The sequence below is a fragment of the Tupaia chinensis genome, unplaced genomic scaffold (assembly GCF_000334495.1).
Source record: "Tupaia chinensis unplaced genomic scaffold, TupChi_1.0 Scaffold139521_1, whole genome shotgun sequence".
NCBI lineage: Eukaryota > Metazoa > Chordata > Mammalia > Scandentia > Tupaiidae > Tupaia > Tupaia belangeri.
The window spans coordinates 386,228-394,865 of record NW_006199406.1 but is presented as its reverse complement, the minus strand read 5'-3'; positions in this window follow the sequence as shown (position 1 = coordinate 394,865).

The following is an 8,638-nucleotide window of genomic DNA, read 5'->3' as shown; positions in this document are numbered from 1 at the left end:
AACAAAACTCGGAGTGGTAAGTTTTTCCTCCGATTTTTGTTTCTGCAGTAGTCATTGGGCTAAGCCCATCTGAACCACTCATCTCAAAGTCATGCAGTGGGAAGAAAGGAAGTGAAACAACAGTTCATTCCTGGTATTGGTGGCCAATGTCTGTTTCGTAAGTGAAGCGAAAGTTCCTTGGCAAGAGTTGTTTCAATCCATTTATATGGAGAGAGCCCTTCCCACTCTCCAGGAGAATAAGAAAACCATTCCCCTTGATCTGCATTTTTAATATTCAGAATGATACCAAGAAGTGTGATTGCTGGATCATATGGTAGTTCTATTTGTAGATTTTTGGGGAATCTCCACATTGTTCTCCAGTGGCTGGACCACTGTACATTCCCACCAGCAGTGTAAGAGAGTTCCCCTTTCACCACACCCCGCCAGCACTTATCATCTTTTGTTTTTTTAATCTTAGTCATTTTGACTGGGGTTAGGTGGTATCTCATTGTTTTTTTGATCTGCCAAAAGACAGAAGAATTCTTAATCAGAAAAGTGCTTGCACATCGATGTTTATTGTAGCACTATTCACAATTGCCGAGACATGGAACCAATACAAATGCCCACGAATAGATGAATAGATTGAAAAACTGTGGCACATATACTCTATGGAATACTATTCAGCCATAAAAACAACAAAACCCTGGCTTTTGACAGAAAGTGGAAGAATATGGAAGATTTACTGCTGAGTGAAGCAAGCCAGGCTATGAAAGAGAGACATTGTATGTCCCCACTTAATATATACCAAGTGTCCGCACTCTGTGACTGAAACTGATTGACTAAAGGATATAGAAACACAGTAAATGGATGTAAATACCAGATATAGTGTGTGTGAAAGAGTAGGGTCTGAGGATGGACATTTAGAAGAAAAATAGGGAGGCAAAGCATTAATGGGACAAAGAAATGTGGCATTATCTGTTGAAGATATTTTATAGTTTTATCAACTGGACTAGGGAGAAATGTTCACATGTTGAAATATTTAGCTTGTAAGCTAAATAATGTGATTGAATATATAAAATAAAGTTAAATAAAAAATATAAATTAAAAAAAGATTCAGGATGATAACTATATGTGAAAATCTAAACATGCATTCCATCAGAAAATAAAATTTGTTTCTCTTAGTGTTTTGGTTTTTTTTTTTCCCACCCTGGGCCACTGATTTTCTGGACTTCTACCTCCATTCATCAGAAAGTAAGCAAGAAAGTGATAGAGTAACATCCTAACCACTGATTCCAGGAGGAAGGCTTTGACTCATGAAAGTGCCATTGAATAGCTGTTGGCTGCAAAATCTGTATCCCCTTTTAGACTCAATGACTTCAACTGAAGACCCAAGGACTGAAGGGCAGGGGTGCAGAGACGCACGGAGCAGGCACTTAGCAAGTTAATCTGCTCTGAGTCTGTGCTTATCTCAAACACATTGCTTTGCTTCGTGTAGCTTTTGGGAGAATATCCTATGCCACCTCTGGATGCTAACTGCCTTTTTAGATTATGTCTCTCATTAAGCTCTGTATATCTTCATTTTCTAGCCTCAGTAGTAATTGAGTGCTCAGTCATTGCTATATTCACTATCCTGACAACATTTATTAAAATGAAGTAATTAACTATTGTCTTAAATGGAGTTTAGAGGTAAGGCTCATTAGACATAAGCTCATTACAATTAACTTAAATGATAAATGCAGAATTATCGTGTCCCAACTTTACTCTGAAAATAGGTTCAACTGGATTCCTCTAGAGCTGGTATTCCTTCCTCCCATAAAAGCAAAACTCATTAGAAATATCTTAGTGAAACACACATTCATTAAAAGAATATTATTAAAAATGTGAAGCCCCAAATTGGCTCACAGGGGTTCCTGCACGGTTGACATCTGAACCCCAGCACACCTCGCTACACAGGCTGTGAGTAATTGGACTCAGAGGCTCACTTAAGGCCAGGTAAAGAAGGAAGCAGGCCCAACTCTAAGTGGCTCAGCCCTTTATTTGCATTCTGTTTAACAGAAAATGAGTCTGCGCTGCACATACTCTGGTCAGAATGACAATGCAGAAGACATGGCCCTCTTCCTACTGATTGGCTTCCAGCAGGTCAGGGCTCTCAGGGTCAAGTGATTTTCTACTGGCTTAATCAGTTATTGTAGAAAACCATGGCTTCCCTGGCTCTCTTGCCAGACTGCAGACATTAGGTGGAAAATTTAGAAGCTTAATTTTTTATAAGCTTTATGAAAAGGAAATAGAAGTAAGAGGAACTGTCATCTAGCTATATACAAACTCCCTTCCACATTGCAGTTCAGCAGATGCGAAGTGTCTGGCAAATCACCACTTCAGGGACTGGGCCAAAGTGTGCTATTTGGAGCCAGGTACAACAGTATTTCTCTCCTGGCTGACCCACTGACTTGCTGTGTGATCGTCTAGATTTACGTAGCCCACACAATCTCACTCCTATGCTCTGAAAAAGGGAGATAAGGCTTAATCTTTCCAACTGCGGGAATAGATGAGGCCATGAATGGAACCCTTAGCGTCACCCGAGGTGCAAGATGCAGTGGATTAACGTTCCTTTCACTTGGACTGCTATGGGTAATGCCAACCATTTGCCTGGTCTGAGAGACGCCATGTGGAAGTCCAATTCTGAGTGTCTGACATATGCCAGTCGTGCATAAAGGCCTAGATGCAGTGGTGTGGCTGGGAGGGCACTGCTGTATAATGCTGCAAGTTATGCCACTATCTGGGGTTCAGATCCTTGGTACCCTTTGCACACCTGGCATGTGCATGCACACCCTTGAATCTTGGGGGAGATCATGGCATGATGAGACCATGTAGAAGTTGTTCTTTTCTCTCATGAAAAGAATAAAATAAACGTTAAAAATGTGCAAAGAATGTTTTAAGTCTGCCTCTATCTTGTGGACGACAGGGTTACTCAAGGCCTGAGTGTGTGTGCCGATCACTTGTGTCTTCCTTGGAGAAATGTCCATGCAAGTCAGTGCGCACGCATATTCCAAGGATGATTTATTATCAGCAATACGGGGATGGCGATTAATGTTTGAATTATGATATGGACATGCTTAAGGTTTATTTATAGTAAAACCACAAGTACCGCTAACGCAAATATTCATCTCTACTCAGATTAATCAACGCTACTCAAACACTGAACTGATAATAATGTGATCCAGTAGAAATTTGTAACTTAGAAGCAAAAAATACAGAAATTGAACACTTTAAGGAATACTGACATTGCAATGATTATACAGTCCTTCCTTAAATAGAAAACTACAACTACCTATGAGTGTCCATGCTTTTTACAAGCTTTCTTGGTGCTAGATGTTCCATGGTAACCATGTTCTACATGGAATACTGAGTAAGGTTTCAGGAAATTCTGCTGTTGTGTTTTTCTATTTATGCATGTTAACTTTAATAATTCTTCCCAGTGCAATTATTAGGTTCATAAAAGGCTTTAAATCATATGTAAAAAATGAAAGCATATGTCATTACATATTTTCTATGGATATTTCTAGATGACATTTACATAGTCCTGAAAAAATTCACAGACCATCACAGATCACTGTCCCAAAAGCACAGCAGCAGGAGCCAGAAGGTGGTGCCGAGGTAGTGCACTGTCTGCAAGGTTGGCCCACAGAAGGAAGTTCTGGGCTCATGTCTGGAGACTCTCCTGAATACCCCAGGAATATGTGTATCTGTGACCTGAGGCTGGATGAGGCTGGGGGTGGATCACTGTATCAAGAACCTCTCAGGCAGGTTCACATGTGGTTAGGCATGTGCGTGTACCCAGACATGTGCATGCATGTTTAGGTATATGCACACGAGCGTTTCCCAGGGAGACAGTCAGTAGCTTCCACTAGGTTCTCAAGGAGATTCATCAGGCTCCAGAGGTTAAGACCTGGTCATCTAAATGAGAGCGTTCTGAAAACGCAGCAGGACTAACGACGTCGTCCCCCAGTGGTCGGCTGCGTAATGTTCCTGCCTGTGAGTGGTGGGGGTGCCCTAGAAAGAAGTGAGGCCTACTGGGGTTCTTCTCCAGATACTTGCAGCCTATAAGGATCAGATCGTTTTTTATACAGTTTTATTTTCTTTCTTATTGCCAGAGAACACATGTGCTTGTGCGTGGGTGTGTGTGTGTGTGTGTGTGTGTGTGTGTGTGTGTGTGTGAGAGAGAGAGAGAGAGAGAACCTCCCTCAATGGGACATGGTCATGCCATAATCCCCTTTCCTCCATTTCTCCATCCCATTGGGATTTGGGGCACACACCTATATATCTGGTGAGTTTTTAAGCTACCAGGGTGGGAATTTTAACTATGGTTGGCCTTGTGGGATCCAGCTCCCTAACTGCTGAGCTCCAGGGCCAGCCCATTTGCATGTTTTTCTACTAGAGAAGCTCCTGAACTTCTCAAAGTCATGGAGCAAGGACCTGCAAACCTCCCTCGAAGAAGCACAAACTTCTATTTTCTAAAAATTTCCATGGTTTTCTGAGATATCTTTGTGGGCTTCCCTCTCTCGTAGCTCTTGCTCTGAAGACCTGTGGGAGGCCAGCTTTACTCATCCAGCTCTGTCACAGGCCCTTTGTAACATGTTCCTGGGATTTTTTTTTGCTAGGCAGAGAAAACTGAAGAGTGACTCAATCCTCAGTAGCTAAGTGGAAGTAATACTAAAAGCTCAAAGAAAAAGGGAAGAGATTAAAAGCTGGAAAGGCTGCTACACAATAAGGTCAGAATCAATTTAGGATTAATCCCTTTTAATATGCAAACCACATGCAGGCATGGGAATATATGGTCCAACTATAAATACCTCTGACAAGCCTACGAACAGCTCCTGGGAGCTAAACTGGAAAATTGATTTCCAATCAATTAGAAAAATGCAATGTTACCTTAAAAGGCCTCCAGGCTAAGGTTTGCACTATAATCTGATTGATACAGTCTGGATGAACAGGAGCTCTGGAGACAGATTTCCTGGCTTTCAATCCTAGCTCTTCTTCCAACATGGAAACATCGTGTTCCTCTGTGCCTCAGTTTCTGCATAAGGTTGTTGTGGGATTATACAGTGAATGTGTATAAAGCATTTAGGACAGTAAGGGACATAATAAGTGTTGAATAAACATGGTCTCTTATTGGCTTCTGTTATCATAACTGATTCCTTTTTTTTTTCTTGAGTTAATAACATGAAGCAATCATTAATGCAAACATGAACATGTTGTATCTCAAGGCAGCCTTTTAAGGGCTCATCCAAGCACTGCTCTGGGCAGAGAGCATCCAACAGCATGTTCCCAGGCCAGGCCAGCAGCGGCGTCCTCCTCCACACCCTCGGTGAACCGACAGCAGCTGGGAACGATTCTCGTTTCCCCTCCTGTGTGTCACAAGCTGGCAGCGGGTGCAGATTTGCCAAGGCACAATGTCCTGACCTATGAAGGTGAAAATCAAGTCTGCTTGACTCTTTGTTACCTAAGATGTTAGATTTCACAGTTTTCTACGTTCATCTTTTATGAGTTTGTTTAATGTTGGTCAGCCATCTGCAATTCCGTGATCTCTTTTTGGCATATTATCACATTTAATTTGAGGTCATCAGATGTTTGGGATCACAATCTTAACATTGCCTTCCCATCATACCCCTGTACTCTGCTATGTGGGGACCCTCTGCAGAGCCGGCCAGTCACCTCTCTGAAGTCACCACATGTGTCACTGCCCACTGTGGCCGTTCCCACGGGTTGCCCAATCTACATAAGCCTATCTGTGAAGTCTGAAATTAAGTCACTAGAGAATCATTTTTGGTGCTTTACGTTAGTTCTGCCAGCTCTCCCTTTAAATGTGCAAAGACTTCTGTATATTAAACAATGAGCGGATAACAGATTACCAAGGGTTAGCTGACAGACTTAGAGGTAACCAGCTTGAGGGAGGGACCAAAGAGTGGAAACCCAATGGAAAGCAGAGCGCAGGTCTCCAAGGCGTCTTCCTTCCTTACCTTTCTTTTTTCCTCCTTCACACTCTGGGCACCAACTGCTGTTTCCAGACATCTTGTTGTTCTCTGAGTATGTGTGGCTGATTGCAGAGAGTTTTTGTAGAATAAGACAGAGGCCCCTTCAAGCTACAAATGCCATATAACAAAAAGAAAGAGAAAGAGTGAGAGGAGAGGAAGTATTTTCAAATGCCTTCCAGGAGATAAATGCATAATGTTGTCTCATTCTAAAACCCATTTACTAAGTAGCGTGCAAGGGAATGATATGACTATAGCAATTTCACTTTGCATTTTTAATGTTTGCACGGGAAGTACTAAGAATGCAAGAACAAACACTTCTCTGTTCCTACTCAGATAAGTCAGTATGAAGACTAGACACCCCTGTGTCCAGGTCCAACCAAGCCCATGTCCGGTGTAATGGCGAGGGGAGCAATCTCTTAGAGTAGTTTAGATTCTCATACTCCTCTTGTTTCCCCAACCCAGTCATCCTGTTAGACACGGCAAGATTGCCCTTTTATTTTTTTAAAGGTTATTTGCTATAGAGTGCATGTGCTCACTAGAGAGAGACAGACATGGTGACACGGAAAGAGAATCGTGAGAAATCAGCCCCCAGAGGGGATGGCCATGCCACAATCCCTTCTCCTCCACACTCCTCCTGGGACTTTGGACATGCACTCACACACAGAGCCTGCATGATCTTCAAGCCACTAGGCCTGGGACTCAACCTCTGTCGGCCATGTGGGCGTCCAGTATCTTAACCACCACGGCACCTGCTGGGCCCAAGCGTTCCTTTTGTAAAGGTAACAGCCCACTGCACATAGTTGCCACATTTTCTTTATCCATGTTTCTGTCTGTGGACTTTTAGGCTGTTTCCATGTCTCAACTGCTGTGAATAATGCTGCAAGGAGTACTGGCCTACAGATAGCTTTTCAAGATCCTGACAGAAAACTTTGCCAAGAGGGTAGACCAGATGTTAATTTTTCAATCGCCATCCTCACAATACAAAAAGAGGATGGAGAAAGCTTTGGGAAGTGACAGACAGGTGTGTGGCATAGATTTGGCGGGTGGTTTCATGGGCATATACTTATCTCTAAACTCATCAAATTCTGTACGTTACTCATGGGACACTTTGGTATGATGATTATACCACAATGAAGTGTTTTGGTTTTTTTTAAAAGAAATTTAACACTTTCAAATGAATATATGTAGAATGTGTGTGTGTGTGTGTGTGTGTGTGTGTGTGTGTGTATTTGTGTATGTGTGTATATATCCTTGACTTTTATTGGTAATTATTAAAGTTGTTTATGAAAACTGATCTTTTGGATCAGCCAGTGGCATGGTGGTTAAGGCAGCTGGATACCACGTGGCCAACTGTGCTATTCGAGTTCCAGACCTCGTGGCTAGAGAAACACCCTGGGAGCATGTGCTTGTGTGCCCAGACTCCTGACAGGAGGGAAGATAGATGAGAAGTGGGGGCACTTTCTCATTCCTCCAACTTCTTCGTGTCTCACTCTAGCAAACACACACATCCTCTGGAAAAATTGTAAGATAAAAGTAAAAGAAAAACTAGACGTTATGGTAGCCTTGTATTTCCTAACTCTTTTTGAGGTTAGGCAAGGTAGTTTTGATAGTTTTATCAAATAATGCCTCAAGGGGCCGGCAGATGGCGTGGTGGTTAAAGGCTCTGGATTCCCGCATTGCTGACGGTAGTTAGAGTCTCGGACCTGGTGGCTTGCTTTCTTGCTTCCTCTCTCTCTCCCTCTCTCTCTCTCTCTCTCTCTGTGCATGTCCAGTCAAATTTTTAAAAAATAATAATAACAAACGTAATTTAATTAATTTTTTAAAAAATCTCAGGAGATTGATACGTCACTCACTGCTAAGGGTTAAGTGTAAACTCTAGGTGCTCAAATTGCCATGTCCTTCCCTTTAATTGTGGAAATACATGGCCAAGTGCACCCTTCCCTTGTGAGTAAAGCCCATGAGCAGAGGACCCCTTCCAACCTCCCTAGATGTGTAACGTAAGTGACGATTAAATATGTGATGTACTGAGTCATTAAGCTTTCAGGTTTGCTTTTGCACAGTATAACCATGCCCTTCCTGACTGAGACAGACTGGATGGATGTTGAGAGATGTCTGTTGTAGACTATCATGCTCTGAAACCAAGCCGGAGGTCTCTTCTCAGAGCAGTGAGGAGGGTCATTTAATCGATGTGCTTATACATGCTCCGGACAGCACTGAAGGGTCATTAAAAACAAAAGAAAACACATTTGTCCCAGTCTGTCAGGTGTAATTAAAGTCAAAGATAAAGCATCTCCTGAGCTGTACAAGCAAAGTGCACACCCTGGACCATCCGGCCTCCCTGGAGCCTGAAACTGCAGTGTGCACTATCTCTATTTCTCTCTCTCTGGGAATATCCTGCTCCTGCTCAACTGTTCAGAAAATGCCCATGTCAAAAACTGTCAGCCTCTCCGTGTCCATGGCTCGGAAGGGGACATGTGGGAATTGTGGTGGAGGCAAAGATTGTCTTTTCTCATTCATTCCTTAACAGTCACAGAGGCTCATGATGCCACGGTTCGGAGTGTACACAGGAGTGAGGTAGAGTCACACCTTCACATTCTATCTCTCTGCCACCATTTGCTCTTTGACCT